This window comes from Tenrec ecaudatus, chromosome X (genome assembly GCF_050624435.1).
Source record: "Tenrec ecaudatus isolate mTenEca1 chromosome X, mTenEca1.hap1, whole genome shotgun sequence".
Lineage (NCBI taxonomy): Eukaryota > Metazoa > Chordata > Mammalia > Afrosoricida > Tenrecidae > Tenrec > Tenrec ecaudatus.
This window is the reverse complement of record NC_134548.1, coordinates 58,484,396-58,502,612: the sequence shown is the minus strand read 5'-3', so window position 1 is coordinate 58,502,612 and position 18,217 is coordinate 58,484,396. Positions and strand designations below refer to the sequence as shown.

General features: G+C 40.5%; 1 non-coding gene and 2 pseudogenes across 1 annotated transcript; 1 reads left to right on the top strand and 2 right to left on the bottom strand.

The window, feature by feature from the left end:
- Positions 1-9,032: 9,032 nt before the first annotated feature.
- Positions 9,033-13,551, bottom strand: LOC142433409 (centrosomal protein of 55 kDa pseudogene; annotated as a pseudogene).
- LOC142434680 (group XIIA secretory phospholipase A2-like) lies at positions 10,243-11,405 on the bottom strand (annotated as a pseudogene).
- Positions 13,552-17,681: 4,130 nt separating the features above from the next.
- On the top strand, positions 17,682-17,801 carry LOC142435428 (small nucleolar RNA SNORA61). Its single transcript, XR_012781486.1, has one exon. It is a non-coding gene; the product is annotated as a small nucleolar RNA SNORA61 (small nucleolar RNA).
- The last annotated feature ends 416 nt before the right edge of the window (positions 17,802-18,217 follow it).

Sequence of the window (18,217 nt, the reverse complement as noted above, 5' to 3'; positions counted from 1 at the left end):
CCCTATCAGACCTCTCACACACTTCTTGCCACTAATTTTGGATCACGTGTTGTTCCCTTGTCCCTGAGTTGGTCAACACCACCTCCTTTCCCCCTCCTCCCCCAAAACCACTGGTCCCATTGCTTTCTCCTCCAGACTTTTCATCCAGTCTATCTTATATAGATAGATCTGCAGAGATAACAATATGCACCAAAAAACAAGGCATAGCAAGACAAAGCGACAAAAGAGAACACAACGATGACAACAAAAAAGAAAACCAATGGCCCAGAGAAGAATAAATAATTTAAAAAAGAAAAGAAATTTTAAAAAATTTTAAACATTTTATTAGGGGCTAATACAACTCTTATCACAATCCATACATCAATTGTATAAAGCACATCCGCACATTCCCTGCCCCAATCATTCTCAAAGCATTTGCCCTCCACTTAAGCCCTTTGCATCAGGTCCTCTTTTTTTTCCCCTCCCTCCCCGCTCCCCCCTCCCTCATGTGCCCTTGGTAATTTATACATTGTTATTTTGTCATATCTTGCCCTATCCGGAGTCTCCCTTCCCCCCCTTCTCTGCCGTCCATCTCCCAGGGAGGAGGTCACATGTGGATCCTTGTAATCAGTTCCCCCTTTCCAACCCACTCACCCTCCACTCTCCCAGCATCGCCCCTCACACCCTTGGTCCTGAAGGTATCATCTACCCTGGATTCCCTGTGCCTCCAGCCCCCATATGCACCAGTGTACAACCTCTGCCCCATCCAGTCTTGCAAGGTGGAATTCGGATCATGGTAGTTGTGGGGAGGAAGCATCCAGGATCTGGGGGAAAGCTGTGTTCTTCATCGGTACTACCTCGCACCCTGACTGACCCATCTCTTCTAAACCCCTCTATGAGGGGATCTCCAGTGGCCGACACCTGGGCCTTGGGTCTCCACTCTGCACTTCCCCGTTTATTCAATATGGTATAGATAAATAGATAGATAGATAGATAGATATAGATATCTACACACACACACACACACACACACATATATATATATATATATATATATATATATATATATATATATATATATATATACATTTTTTTTTTTGCATGATGCCTTATACCTGGTCCCTTTGGCACCTCGTGATCGCACTGGCTGGTGTGCTTCTTCCATGTGGGCATTTTTGCTTCTGAGGTAGGTGGCCGCTTGTTCACCTTCAAGCCTTTAAGACCCCAGACACGATCTCTTTTGATAGCCGGGCACCGTCAGCTTTCTTCACCACATTTGCTTATGCACCCACTTGTCTTCGGTGATTGTATCATGGAGGTGTGCAGCCAATGATATGATTTTTTGTTCTTTGATGCCTGATAACTGATCCCTTCGGGACCACGTGATCACACAGGCTGGTGTGTTCTTCCATGTGACAAACCATTGACAAAGAACAAAACAAAACACATCAAGAAAGAAAAGCTTGTCGTTAGTTCAAGGATCGTTTGTTGGCCCTTAGGAGTGTTTTCCAGTCCAGTCTGTTGGGACACCACGCCCTGGCCCCAAAGTCCATTCCCTGGGGACCTTATGGCTCAAGTTCTTAGAGTTATTATTAGCTTGAGGGCTCTACTACAGGAACATGCTTCTGCCCATTTTATCTGACACTAATTTCTCAGCCCTCAGAGTTCCTCTAATACTAATTTTTGTCATAACCACCCCTTAGGACTTTTATTCTCTGTCTAATTCTCTATATTCTTTACTTAGAATCCTCCTCTCTCAATATTGCCAACTTCTCACAACTCAAGTTGATCCTCTCCTTTGTGTCTCTCAAATCTACTTCTTTTCATATCTTACTGACATTGCCCTACACCAGCTTCAGCGTTTCTCTCATGGAAGTCAGTTCACCGAGCTTCTGCTTCAAGACTTGCCATGCTCAGTCTACTATTCTGCACACCAGCTATGAGAATGCTTTGAGGAAAAGCCCACACACTACTTCCTTCTTTTTATAATACCTTTTCACACAGGTTTAAAATGTAGCTCCTTGCTTGACAATTAAAGTTATTCATAATTCTGGTCTCTGCCAAATTTCTCAATCCTTATCTCTTTTCACTCTTGGTCTCATACTGTATTCCAACCACTAAATTACCTACCAGTGTTTCCCTTAGGGTATTAGGATCTCTCTTATCTAAGAGGTCTTTGCAATTGCTGTTCCTTCTTCTTGGAAGGCCCTTCACACTGACTCCCCAAACCAAATAACTCAGCTCAGGTGTCATTTCCCCTAAGCAACCTACATGGGTTTCCAAGTTGGACTGGATACTTTTCTCTAGGTCTCTATACCCCCCCCCCCACAGCTTCCTTGTGCTAGGCTATGTAGATTTGATGTATGGGACTCTCTTTTCTATCAGATTTGAAGATCCCAGAAAGCAGAACCTGCATCTAATTATCTTTCTCTCATCTTAGTTGTAAACAATCTTACTAAAGAAAAACCTTTTGTGGTAAATTTGTGTGTGTATATGTGAGAGGATTTCAAAATGCTTGTGGAACAATTTCATTTTCTTTAAATTCTATTTGAAACTCCCTCATGTATTTTACATGTACAATTCAATGACATTAATTACATGTATCATGTTGTACAACTATCACCATTACCCCTTTCCAAATTTTTCCATTACTCTTAACAGAAATTCAGTGCCTTATGTCATTATTTCTTCTTTTCTTTTTCTTCCTAAGCCTGGCAAATACTAATAGACTTTGGTCTTTAAACATTTGCCTTTTCTTAATATTTCATGTAGGTGTGATTATATAGTATTTGTCCTTTGTGAATAACTTATTTCATCCAGTTTAATGTTATTGGTTTAAAAAATAATAATTTGGGGGGGGAAAGAGGACCTGATGCAAGGGGCTTAAGTGGAGAGCAAATGCCTTGAGAATGATTGGGGCAGGGAATGTATGGATGTGCTTTATACAATTGATGTATGTATATGTATGGATTGTGGTAAGAGTTGTTTGAGTCCCTAATAAAATGTAAAAGAAGAAAAGAGAAAAAAATGATTAGGGCAAAGACTGTACAGATGTGCTTTATACAATTGATGTATGTATATGTATGAACTGTGAAAAGAATTGTATCAGCCCCAATAAATTGTTAAAATAAAAAAAATAATAATAATAATTTAAGGAGATTTATTAATTCTTAAAAAGGACAAAGATATATCAGCTGGGTGAGGGAGTTCATTAGCAAGAGATCATAATGGTGCCCAAGGATCTGTTGAGATTCGGGGATTTTAAGACATGAGGGCAAAGGAAACAACCACAAAAGCATCCTCTGCTTGACCTCACACTAGGGCATTTCAACAGCACATCTATATATCAGGTATGTGGGGGACTACAGAAAATGGGACCATCATTGGGTCATGTGCATTATGTTAAACAGAAGAGCTTTCAAGATTGGTTCAAGGCCTTTCAACTGAGGCAATCATGATGATTTCCACAAACCAGCCCCTTAGGGATATTGCGTGTCTCTGAGTTGGTTAGGGGCTGGAGGTGATTCATTTTACAATGCACTTTGTTTGAGGGCAACACTGTTCACATCCCTAATTAAGGGAGGTAAGGAATTCACTGGAGGCTTAATCCACGTGGGGATTCTGGCTTGTCTCCTCCCTGTGACCCTCTGTAAGGGGATGTCCACTTGCCTACAGATGAATCTTGGGTCCCCAATCTGCACTCCTCCTCATGCACAGTGATTTCATTTTTTGTTCTTTGATGCCTGATCCCTGAACTCTTTGACACCTCATGATCACACAGGCTGGTGTGCTACTACCATGTGGGCTTTGTTGCTTCTGAGCTAGATGGCCACTTGTTTACCTTCAAGTGTTTAAGACCCTAGACGCTATATATTTTGATAGCTGGGCTCCATCAGCTTTCTTCACATTTGCTTAAGCACTCATTTGTCTTCAGCTGTCATGTCAGGAAGGTGAGCATCATGGCATGCCAATTTAATAGAACAAAGTATTCGTGCATTGAGGGAGTATTTGAGTGGATGCCTAATGTGCATCTGCTGCCTTAATACTAAACCTATAAATATATGTACATAGATCTATTTCCTCATCATCATATAAAATATATTTACATATGTACATACCGGTATTTAGACCTCTTCAAATGTCCTTTGCCTCCTAGTTCTTTCCTCTATTTCCTCTTACTTTCCTCTTGTCCCACTATCATGCTGAGCCTTCATTTGGGTTTCAGTATTTCCTCTCGGTTACATTACCCTAGATCAAACCCTACCAGGTCTCCTACACCCTCCTCACCACTGATTTTGGATCACTGTTGTTCCCTTGTCCCTGTGTTTGTCAACACCCCCTTCTCTTTCCCCCACCCTCCCCACTCCCATGTCCTCCCGGAACCGGAACCATCGGTCCCATTGTTTTGGGTGCTTAGAATTTAAATTCTAATACAATCCCCTCTCTTGATCATGGTGTGCATTTTTTGTGAGTACTTAGCCCACATCTCACTAAATAGCTGCTTATTTTAAGGCAAACCTTTATGACCTCCAGAAGCTATTCTTCCTGATAGCTGGACACCATTGGATTTCTTCACCACATTTTGCCATAGCACCTATATTTTCATGAGGGTAAGTATCAAGCAAAGTTGCAACATAAGGGCGAATTTTCCCTAGAGTATTCTGACGGTTAAGTGTGAGCTCAAAATCCATTCATATAGCTAAGGTTCGTATCTATTTATGATCCACTTTAGAGCAGCAAGTGGATCATATAAGTAAGCTCTATGGGACATTTGGTAATTTTCTAACGTCTTTAATCTAGCCAATAATACAGATTCGATATACTAGTGAGAAAAGGAAGACATGAAATTTTTTAGACTAAAATATGTGCAAAAATTCATTTGTATAGACTTGAAAACTTAAGTGACAGAAACTTAAGAAAACAAGGAAGATTAGACACAAGGTAATAGTTGCAATAATACAAAAATAACACAAAGAAAATATGGACCAGCACTATATGGTAATCTCAAGTTGTCAATTATTTGGCAAGTTCAAAATCAATAGAGATAGAGAGACAGGGGAATACAGAAAACAAGCATAGGATGATCACCTTAGCAAGGAGAGGATTCACTAGGAGAGGTATCCTGCATTTCGTGGCAGCAAGAAATTCAACTTAAAAGCTAAGTAGACCCAAGTTTCTTAAAATGGGAGAAGAGCAACAACTGCTAACAGACTCTCTTTTGCCATTGACCAGCAGCACGAGCTGCTTCTGTGGCTCCTCCTGAGCACAGCCAATTTTTACCACTCACTGAGGCAACCCAGCAGTCAAACCATCACTAGCCTCTGGGAACCCTGGTGGATAGCAGATTGTGTAGATAGCTTGGTGCAGACATAATCAGTCTCCAAGCTTAACTTTTCACCATTAAATTTTTCTCTTCTTTGTCCTTTTTTTCTGGTGCCCCCTTTTCCCTGCATCAGGAGAAACACAGGGCTTTCAAATTCTGTAAAGATTCACAGAAAACTTACAGGGGCAGGTCTATCCTGTACTATAGGGTTTCTATGAGTCAGAATTGACTTAACATCAGTGAGAGTTTCTCCGCATGTTGCTTTTGTTGTTGTTAGGGTTCTGACCCATAGTGACTCTAAGCACAACAGAAGGAAAAACTGCACAGTTGTGTACAATTTTCACAATTGTTCCTCTTCCTGAGCCCACTATTGCAGCCACTGTATCAGGCCATCTCATTGAGGGATTTCCTCTCGTCACTGCTCCTCCACTTTCCCAAGCATGATGTTTCTCTCCTGGGACTGGTCTCTCCTTAAAATATGTCCAAAGTATGTAATGTGAAATCTGGAAATTCTTGCCTGTAAGGAGCACTCTGACCTTACTTCTTGCAAGACAGATCTGTATCTCCTTTTAGCAGTTCATGGTACATTCAGTATTCTTCTTCAGCACCATAATTCGATTGCATCAGTTTTCCTTATTCAATGTCCAACTGTCACATGCATATGACACAATGGAAAACACTATAACTTGATCAGGTGCACCCTAATCCTCAAAGTAACATCCTTGTGTTTCCATACTTTAAAGAGGTCTTGTGCAGCAGATTTACTCAATGCACTGCATCTTTTGAACTCCTGGCTGCTGCTTCCATGAGCATTGACTGTAGATCCAAGTAAGGCAAACCCTTGAAAACTTCAAACTTTTCTCCATTTATCATGTTACCTAGTGGTCCAGTTGTGATAATTTGGTCTTCTTTACATTGATTTGTAATCCACACAGAAGGCTGCAATCCTTCATCTTCACCAGCAAGTTCTTCAAGTCCTTATTTTCAACAAGCAAAGTTATGCCATTTGCATATCAACGTTGCTAGTAAGCCTTCCTGCAGTGCTGATGCCAAATTCTTCTTCACATAAGCCAGCTTCTCTGATGATTTGCTCAGCATACAGGTTGCAAAAGTATGGCTACATTACTGATGCACACCCTTCCTGGTTTTAAGCCATGCAGTATTCCCTCATTCTGTTTCACAACTACCTCTTGATCCATGTACAAATTCCGAAGGAACACGATGAAGTGTTCTGGAATTCCCATTCTTCTCAAGGTTATCCGTAGTTTGTTATGACCAACAAAGTCAAATGCCTTTCAATAAAACACAAGTAAACATCTGTCTGGTATTCTTTGCTTTGAATCAAGATCCATCTGACACCAGCAATGATATCCTTTGTTCTATGTCCTCTTCCGAATCTAGCCTAAACCTCTGGCAGCTCCCTGTCAATTGTTGATGATTTTATGTGCATATGATAGCAATTACATTGTTCTATAATTTGAGTATTCTGGTGTATTACCTTTCTTTGGAATGGGTGAAGATATGGATCTCTTCCAGTCAGTTGGCCAAGTAGCTGTCTTCCAAATTTTCTCATATAGACAAGTAAGTGCTTATCTACCCATTATCTCTTTCTGTTCTCTCTCTTTTTCCTCAAAAAATATATTTCCATAAAAATTATTAATTCTGATCACCCATCTTAAAATGCATTTTCCCATTATTTCTCAAAACGTGTTGGCCTATCCATACTGCTATTTATTATTACTATCATTACTTTTATTTTATATATTCTTTCCCCCAACTTTCCCCACTTACCCATCTAGTCCGCCTTTTCTCCATTTCACCACCATTCATTTTCCAAATCCTATTAGACCTCTCCCATTTCTTATATGGAGCAGACTACCTCTAGATGACCCAGCAGCTCACACACCACAGCATAATAGTTGTGCCACAGTGCCAAGGAAACAGCAGTCAACAACAGTAAACCCACTCCCACAACATGAAGAAAACAATGACAAATGACTGAAAATCACATAAATCCAATGGGACACTCTGAAAAAGAGGCCATGCAACTACCAGAAGCAGAATTCAGAAGAATGGTGTTTAGGTCCTTCAAGAGATGTGTGATATGGTCATACGAACAATGGCATAAATTGAAAAACTGAAATCCTTAAAACAAAAAGAACCCCAGGAGATAGACAACGAGATAACAGAGTTAGGCAACATAGTAAAAGACCCAAGGAATTAAATGGAAGAAAAGGAAAATAGAATCAGTGAGCTGGAAGGCAATCACTCTGGTTATAATTGATAAGAGAAACAATCCACAACAATAAAAAAACAATCAGACAAACAAAGGAATCAGAAGAAAGCCAGATGGTTATGTGGAACACTATCAAGAGAAAAAGTTATGTCTCATCAGGACCTCAGAACAAGAAGAAACAACAAGAAAAAAATCTACAGAGAAAATAGTAAGAGAAATCATGGAAGAAAATTCCCTCAATATCACAAAGGCAGATAAAATAATTAATGAAGAAACTAAGAGAAGCCCAAAGAAAAACATCACAACATATAGTAGTCAAACTCTCCAATTTCAAGGAAAAGGAGAGACTTCCAAAAACAGAGGAAAATAACAACAGAAAACAATCACAGGAGAAACTATGCAGGCAAGTTTCTTCTATGAAGGCAAGAAGACAATGGAATGACATATTAAATTCTGAAAGAAAAAAAAACTGTCAATGAAGAATCCTATATCCAGCAAAATTATGCTTCCAATATAAGGGAGGAGTAGAGACATTTCCAGACAAGGAAAACATCAAGACCAGAATTACATTTGAGAGCATCAGACAGGCCACCAACACTCAAAAACAAATAAAATGGAAGCAGCACTCAACACAACATATAAATATAAGATGATAAAAGGAAGGCACCTATAAAAAGAGAGAGAGAGACAGAGAGAGAAAATAAACACAAACACAGCAAACTGACAGCAACTAACTCATGAATCAATAATGATTCAATATCAATGGATTAAATACACCAATCAAAAGACAGAAAGTCGCAGACTGGATTAGAAAACAAGACCCTTCTACATGCTACCTAAAAGAGACACAACTTAAACTCAAAGACACAAAAGTAGACCAAAAAAAATTCAAAGGATGGCAATAAACCTACCAAGTCAATGACAACTGTAAAAAGGAGGGAGTGGCAATATTTAATCTTTGATTAAATAGACTTCAAGGTGAATAATATGAGGATAGACAAAAATGAAGAGCACGTAATGGTTAAAGAAACAATAGATGGGTGAAGAAATAAGTCATAAACTACTCAATGGCAGTGAGTTTGGTTTTGGCTAGGGTTTACAGCTCATATATCCTATAGGACAGGATAGAATTTCCCTGTGGGTTTCCAAGAGAGTAAATCTTTTTTTTAATGCATAAACAATACCTGGATGATTTTTTCACTCCATCAAGTATTTAACAGTGCAAAACATGAGTAGTTTCAAGTATAGTGATCATCACCTCTGTGGGATTAGTTTAAGGCCAATGGTTGCATCTGGAGGAGTTATCACTGCCAAGGAAAATGCAAAGCAGCCCCAAACTAAAGTACAATGATTCCTTCACATGCCAGGGTCTCAAAGGTATATAGAGTGGTAGTTTCTTATCCAAGAAGAGAAGGATGTCGTTCAAAATACCCAAGAGCTCCACGTAAGATACAGTCCTGAATCTTCTGCCACAAACCCAGAGCAACCATTTTGCTATTTTGAACAGTACTCAACTGAGCTAGCGAGTCTCGGTGTTTTGTAGCTGGATACTGTATATTGCACTTGGGTCACTCCACCAGGCTGGCGGGGAGCAGGACTTTTTGGTGAGACAATTTTTAGTCTGTTTTCTGTCTCTCCTTGGAAAGTGACTAATGGTTTGGTGAAGGCAAGCTCATGAAGCTATTTCAAATAATTCCAACTGTCCTAATTTGGTTTCTCACTTTTCAGAGCTCCTGAAGAATTACATGCAATTGATACTGCATGATTTGACATTCAAGCTTTTCAAAGTCTAAAGCACATGCCTGGATCTGTTGTTCCAACAGAGCCACTCTTGTGTGTTCCTCGTGCTGCTTTAACAGAGAAACTGGACCCGAGCTAAGAGCTCTTTGGATCTCTTTGTCTCTTCCGCAAGCTTTTCTCTAGCAATATCATTCTCTTCTTTGAGCGTTTGGATTTTCTGGGTTTTTTTCCTGTCATCTTCAAGATGTTGTTCATCTGCCTTTCTTTGTGAACAGAACAGCTGGTTTAAGTCTTGGACTTCTTTTGGGGTTTCTTCGTATTTTCCCTGAAAATAAGTTCAAAACTTAACTGAGCTATGGTTTGGTTTTCAACCTCAAGATCCTTTTTTGCATTGGCCAAGAGATGATTGTAATATTTTTGCTTTTTATCCTGAAGGCAACCATCTGATTCAGTCTTTTTTTGTCTGCTGTGGGAGTGACTACTCAGCTGTTTCTGATTGCTGTTCCAACTCAAAAATCTTTGTTAACAGCCCTTTGATATAGACTTCACGCTGCTGATCACACACAAGCCGCTGCTGTTTTTTCTCCAGAGCATCTTTCAGCTATATCTCCATTTCATGACTATTGCTCACTGAAGAGTTGAAGCAACTCCCAAAGTGGACTGGCTTTGGTTTCAAGTACAGTAAATGGCCTAGTCATAACAGACAACTGCTTCTTCAACACATCTGTCCCTTCAGATGAAGATTTTAAAAATCTTCTTTCTCTTTTATTTTGTTTTTTGGCAAATGTGGTACTGAATCCAGAGCTGCAGATCTTTTCATTTGTACAATGTCAAAATGTAATGTCTTGCAAGGTCTGAAAACACTTCACCTACAAAATAAGGCAGATTTCGGATGTAAAAATATAGTTCTTTGCCAAAGGTTATATTCTTCCATCCATTTTGTTCCCAGCGGTCAGTAGCTTCTTTAAAGGTCAGTTTTTTCTTTATAGCGACACCAACATGCAGCTAGCTGTCTGGCTGTCCAGGTATGGATTACAGCCTAAGTGTACGACGCTGTCAAACAAGAGCTCCACTGTTGTTTTACAGGCCCGGACATGCCGAGAGAGTCCTAGGGCTTTCTGCACGTCCTGGCAGATCTCGGAGAGGCAATATTGGAGCTCCTCAGCACAGCTGTTGCTTTTGCTGCAGGTCTCGTGGCACCCGTCGTGTTGGTTGCAGCACTTCGTCACCAATATTAAGGTGAACACCAAACAGCGGGAGCTACATCCTATCAGTGGGAAGGACTTATAGCCCGTATGTGGGGAAGGCTTAGATCAAAGTGAGAAAAGCATTAATGGCCAATGTTAACTGACAAGGAGGAAGGAGGGTCTTTGAGACCAAAAGAAAGAACACGCCTTTCAAAGCTGAGGAACGCTTTTCTAAAGTTGTAACTTTCTCAACATTCGAGGGCTCCAAATGTCTGTATAAAGGTCTCAGGTTATAGTAGTCTGGAGCTTTGCGATGAAAACATTTCAAAACCATTTTTTCAACACCGAGCAAACTAAACTGCTTTTTTGCACGATCGATCGACTAATTGACAGACACTCTACGAAAGAATGGAGGGGGGGAAAGCACAGCTTGTTCCATTCCATTCGTCACTAAGTTCTTGGGCAAACGTCACTGCACTTGCCAGCAGGTCCAAGGCAGCATTCAGGTACGTGTCTATCTTGTGAACGCCATTCCAGATGGTCTTCAGCGTGGCCCTCAGTCGGTGGACTGAGCCTCATCCTGGCCCCAGAAAGAGACTGCCAGGAGAGGACAATGAGCGCAAGCGGAGCCAGATCATTCACTCAGTGTGCCAGGATGCATGGAGACTCCAGGGTGCCCTAGGCAGCAGCGCAGGCCTAGCGTTAGGCGGCCACCGCCGGCTTCATATCCTCCTTCCCAGCCAGAAGGTCAGCTCAGGCAGCCATCCATGCCTTCAATGCGCGACTGCAGGAGTGGTGCCCTCTGGGGGAAGCGCGCTTGGAAGTTGCACCAGGGGCCAGCGGTCGCAAAAGCGTCTCAGATAAAGATTTAAGCAGTTGTTCCCTTCTTTCGCCTTTCTGTGTTTTTTTTTTCTTCTAGAGGTTCAAGGAATGTACTCATGCTCCCTCACTTGGTCTCTGAGCTGCTGTATTCCTTTGTCCTCTGTGAAGTGATATGCATTCTTCTGCCTCTCAGCTTCTGGGAGTGAACATTATCCTATGAGTTTGTATCTGTCTTTATCAGTCATCTTTAATTTTTCATTTGCGATTTCATCCACTGATGTTTTTCAGGCTGCAATTTCTCCTGTTCCAGGGGATATGGGAAAGGGGAGGTGGGGAAAGGAAGTGGGGGTTAACAAACCCAGGGACAAGGGGACAACAAGTGATCTAAAATCGATGGCAAAGAGGGTGTAGGATGCCTGGTAGGTATTGGTCAAGGGAAGTATAACTGTGAAGAATTACTGAAATCAGAACGAAAGCCAAACATAATGGAAGGACCAAAGGAAAGTAAAAGCAAATAGAGAATATAACTGGGAGGCAAAGGGCATTTACAGAGGTCTAAATACAGGCATGTACATATGTAAATATATTTATATATAATGATGGGGAAATAGATCTATGTATATATATTTTATGTTAAGTATCAAGGTAACAGACGGATATTGGGCCTCTACTCAAGTACTCCCTCAATGCAAGAACACTTTGTTCTAATAACCTGGCATTCCCTGATGCTCAGCTTTCCGACACAATCACTGAAGAAAAAATGGGTGCATAGCAAATGTGGTGAAGAAAACTTATGGTGCCAAGCTATCTGGGGTCTTAAAGGCTTGAAGAAAAATAAGCGACCATCTAGCTGAGAAGCAACCAAGCTCACCTGGAAGGAACACACCAGCCTGTGTGATCATGAGGTGTCAATAGCATCAGGTATCAGGCAGCAAAGACCCAGAACAAAAAATCATATCAATGAGAATGAGGGGGAGTGTGAAGTGGAGACCCAAAGCCTATCTGTAGACAATTAGACATCCCCTTACAGAAGGTTCACAAGGAAGAGATGAGCTAGTGAGGGTGCAGTATAGCACTGATAAAACATACAGTTTTCCTCTAGTTCTTTAATGCTTCCTCCCCCCACTATCATGATCCCAAATCTCCCTTACAAATCCGGCTAGACCAGAGCATGTACAATGGCACAGATAAGAGCTGGAAACACTGGGAATCCAAGACAGATAAACCCTTCAGTATCAATAATGAAAGTAGGCATACCAGGAGGGTAAGGGGAAAGTGGGGGAAGAAAGGGGGAACCAATCACAATGATCTACATATAACCTCCTCTTGGGGGAATAGACAACAGAGAAGTGGGTGAAGGGAGACATTGGTCAGTGTAAGACATGAAAAATAGTAATAATTTATAAATTATCAAAGGTTTGTGATGGAGGATGAAGAAGGGAAGGGGAAAATGAGAAGCTGATACCAAGGGCTCAAGTAGAAAGAAAATGTTTTGAAAATGATGATGGCAGCAGATGTACAAATGTGCTTGACACAATTGGTGTATGTATGTATTGAGGTAAGAGTTGTATGAGCCCCCAATAAAATGATTTTTTTAAAAGTTTCTCCAATGCGATGTCTGATTTGGAGCTACCATGCTTTGGGCCCCATTTGATTCTAATGAAATCTCTGAAACTGTCACAAAGCTGAAAGGAGGAGAAATGACCAAGCTGTGGCTCCCAGACCAGCATCAGACTAGAAGCAGGCACTCAGGAAAGGTGCAGATATCAGGGCGGACTGAGACTGAGTTCCAGATCTCTCCTCACTCATGCTCCCACCCAACCTGAGGCTTTGGCTCTCAGGGAGACTGCCTGTACTTGAGGCTAAGCAATGTGCTTGGGTCTGCCCAGCTACACCCTCCCAACAGTAACTCTTATGGGAACAGAAAGTCTTTCTGCAACAGAGCAGCTGGTGATTTTAACTGATGATCTTGTGGTTAGCAGTCCAACGCATAAATACTATGCCACCAGAGCTCCTTGTAAACTATACAGAGCTATGTAAAGGTAGATTAATATTATTTACTTGGTCTAAAGAGACTAGCATTTCCTCTTCCCCACCCCACCCCAACCATAATTATTTTGGAAGTGTTGATTGATCTAGGTTACAGAAGACCCCTCAGATCTCTGTATCTTTTATTTATGTGCCAGAGAACTTCTAGAATGTTTTTGTTGTTTGGTTGGTTGTAAATTTTGAGTTAGTTAGAGACCAAACTTACTATGCCTCATATTTCTGTACATCATACTTGGTAACTGCAACAGGCAGCCTCCAGTTGGGCCCCATGATCCTCTACTCGAGATATTGATACCCTTGTGTCATCACTGCCCCTTGAGTATGGGCTAGCTTGCTGACTTGTTTCAAACCACAGAATGCAGCCTAGGTGATGAGATGTCATTTTTTGAATTGGCTACATACAATTGTGACTTCTACCTTCCTAACAGACTCTACTGTTGGCTTCTGGCAAGAACCCTAACTCTAAACAACACTTTGATTGCAATCCTGTGACACCCTTAGAAGGGGTTCCAGTTAAACTGTATTCAGATTCCTGACACACAGGAAAACACAGATAAATAAGGCAGTCCACAGGTTTAGAAAATAGGATTTGTAGACAACCTCTTAATATTATAAATTTGTCCTCACTTTGAACCCATCGAACCAATCCTTATTGTGGCAGTTACATACGCTTCTGTCAACTTCAGTGAAGGGGTGGAGTCTGGCCTTTCAATCAGGCCAATGAGGCCTTTGTGTGGGCATGGCCTTCTCCTATGGACTCTGGGAACTCCTGTCTTCCTCCCTGGAGGTGGGGCACACACTCTCTGCTTCACATTCCTGTTGACAAGCCACATGGAGACACATTGATGGAGCCAGAGCCCTGGAGCTGGAGGAGCAATGTGGAGCCCATGCCAGGGCTGAGATGCTTCCAACATCACTGGATATACAAGACTTTCCACCCACTGGCCTATGATCTTCCTTCATTTGGAATAATTGCATGGCTGCATGAATCTAAAGAGGAATTTGTGAACTAGTATCAGACATATGGGCTAATATTGGGCTTATGGACTTGACCTGGACTGGGCTGGGATGTTTCTTTTTTTTTATCTTTAATCTTTTTTTTAAATTTTAACAATTTATTGGGGCTCATACAATTCTTTTCACAGTTCATACATATACATACATCAATTGTATAAAGCACATCCGTACAGTCTATGCCCTAATCATTTTTTTCTCTTTTCTTCTTTTACATTTTATTAGGGACTCATACAACTCTTACCACAATCCATACATATACATACATCAATTGTATAAAGCACATCCATACATTCCCTGCCCCAATCATTCTCAAGGCATTTGCTCTCCACTTAAGCCCCTCGCATCAGGTCCTCTTTTTTTTCCCCTCCCTCCCCTTTCCCCCCTCCCTCATGTGCCCTTGGTAATTTATACATCGTTATATTGTCATATCTTGCCCGATCTGGAGTCTCCCTTCCCCCCCTTCTCTGCTGTCCCTCTCCCAGGGAAGAGGTCACATGTGGATCCTTGTAATCAGTTCCCCCTTTCCAACCCACTCACCCTCCACTCTCCCAGCATCGTCCCTCACACCCTTGGTCCTGAAGGTATCATCCACCCTGGATTCCCTGTACCTCCAACCCTCATATGCACCAGTGTACAGCCTCTGTCCTATCCAGCCCTGCAAGGTAGAATTCGGATCATGGTAGTTGGGGGGAGGAAGCATCCAGGATCTGGGGGAAAGCTGTGTTCTTCATCGATACTACCTCACACCCTAATTAACCCATCTCCTCTCCTAAACCCCTCTATGAGGGGATCTCCATTGGTCGACACTTGGGCCTTGGGTCTCCACTCTGCACTTCCCCCTTCATTTAATATGATATATATATATATACATATATACACATACATATATACATATACACATATATACACATACATACACACACTTATATCTTTTTTTTTTGCATGATGCCTTATACCTGGTCCCTTGGGCACCTCGTAATCGCACTGGCCGGTGTGCTTCTTCCATGTGGGCTTATTTGCTTCTGAGCTAGATGGCCGCTTGTTCACCTTCAAGCCTTTAAGACCCCAGACACTATCTCTTTTGATAGCCGGGCACCATCAGCTTTCTTCACCACATTTGCTGGGATGTTTCTTAATATACAATTGTTCTTTGACATAAAGTTCTCTCACACATGAGTGTCAATGAATTTTTTTTGTCTCGTATACTCGGACTAACACACCTATTGACAACAAATTCTTCATCACACCACCTTTACTTGCTGTAAGTGCACCTTTTAAAGCATTGAAAAATCTTGGAGCCTTTTCTTGCTCTGTCCCACTGCCATCAAATCCATTACCACTCAGCGAACCTATAGGGCAGATCTAACTTCTCCAAAGGCTGCAAATCTTACAGGAACAGCAAACTTTATCTTTTTCCTGCCATGTGGCTGGTGGGTTCAAACTGCTGTCTTTGTGGTTAGCAGCCCAATGGGTAACCGACTACATCATCATGGCTCTTTCTTGTCCTTAAAGTAAGGCTAAATAAGGACCTATGCATCCAGTTCAACTTACTTATACATTCTTAAAGACACAGTTAAGAACAGATCGCATTTCTTTGAGAAACCAAAGCACACTTGCATAAATTGAAAAATGACCCATGCTCATAGGTAGGAAAACTTAATATAGTAAAAAAAGTAAATATTACTGAAATCACTGTACAAATTCAATATAATTCCAATCCAAGATCCAGGATAAGTCTTAAAAGAAATAGGAAAACCAACTTCATATTTAATGGGAAGAAACCCAGGATAAATTATTTAAAAAATAAAGTAGGAGGCATCTGACTTCCTGAAACTTCAGAAACCATTATAAATCACATTATTGGTACAGCTGGTTGGTACAATAATAGACATGCAGACCAATGGATTAGAACTAATACAACCAAGCACACACAGATACCTTATTTTGATAAAGAACTAAAACACATTTTGTGGGAAAGGGATAACCTTTTCTATAAACAGTGCTAGAAGTACTGGATCTCCACCAGCAAAAGAATGAAACAGGACCCATACTTCACACCACATACAAAAATGAACTCAAGATAAATTAAAGATAAATCCTAGAACCATAACAATCATAAATGAAAAATATAGGCACAAACTTAAGGGTCCTACTACAAGGCATATATAAATATACAACCAAACATAATGGAAAACACCCACATCACAGAAGAGAAAATAGAGAACTAGGATCTTCTAAAAATATAACATTTATGTACATCAAAGGAATTCATCAAAATAGTAAAAAGAAAACTCGCAGACTGGGAAAAATATTTGGCAACGATATACCAGATAAAGTGCAAATTTATAAATCTATGGAAAACTACAACACCTTAATAAGAAAGTCACAAATAACTCAATAAAAATGGGCACATGACATGAATAGACAATCAACTAAAGGTGACATCCAGAAGAAATACTCCAAATCATTAGTTATAAGAGAAATACAAAGGAAAGCAACAATGAGAAGATACCTCCTCACTCACATCAACACTCCTAGAAATTTCTTTAAAACCACAGAAGATAATAAATATTGGAGACAATGTAGAGATATTGGAACAGTCATAAACTGCTAATAGGATTGCAAAAATGTACACCCATTATGGAAAGCAGTATGGCGCTTCCTTAGCAAATGTGAATAAAAATGTCATATGATCCTGCATTCCCTCTACACAGTATATACTCTAAAGAAATAAAGACACAAAACATGAACAGATACATGCAAACCCACGTTCATCACATCAATTTCTATAATAGCAAAAGGATGGAAACAACTAAAAACCCTATCTGTGGAGGAATAGATAAATAAAATGATACATACACACAATAAACTATTAAGCATCCTTAAAAACCAATAACAAGGGTGTCAAACACCTCATGACAATGAAAAAAATTGGAAAACAGTATGCTTAGAAAAGTTAGCAAATTTCATAAAGACAAATGTTTTATGACACCATAATTAAAAAGGAAAAAAATTAGTTTTCACACCAAAGGACAAGATTTTGAAGACCACAATGAGGCTGCAGGTGGGGGAAAGAGGGAGAGGTGAGAGATAGGGAAGGAAGGAGAAAGAGTTTGGGGGGTGGGGAAGAAGAAGAAGAAGCCATATACATTTTATAATTATATATGGGGGATACTAAGATATTGTCTCTGTTTTGATTCAATGGGCTTCTACAACTATGTATATAGTATGTTTTACTTTGTACATATTATACTGCACAAATAACAGAGAAAAAGCATAATAAATGAATTTCAAATTAAAAAGAAAGAGAAGGGCCACAGCTTTGAAAACCCTCCAGTTTCTTTATCCATCATATCTAAACCCTGGTCTGAATGGTTATAAAAGGAGGAAATGTAAAATTAAACTGACTTCAAATTTTCTGTGAAACAAAAGCTAGTTTCAAACACACACACACACACACACACACACACACACACACACACACACACCAAAGTATAACTGCTCCTTTGGGGTTCCAGGGCTGTAAATTCTTACAGGGCCAAAAAGCCTCATTTGTCTTCTATGGAGAAACTTGTGGATTTAAATTGCTGACCATGAAGTGGGCAGACCAACATGGAACCTACTGCATTAGCAAGGCTCCCTAAAGATCTTTTAAAGGTGATTCAAAGTGGTGCAATGAAAATATTGCTATAGGAAGAGATGAGCCAGTCAGATAGCAGCATAACACTGAAGAAACACACAACTTTCCCCTATTTCTTTAATGCTTTCTCCCCCCACCACACCCCCACTATCAGGACCCCAATTCTACCTTATAAATCCGGCTAGATCAGAGCATGTACACTGGTACAGATAATAGCTTGCAGC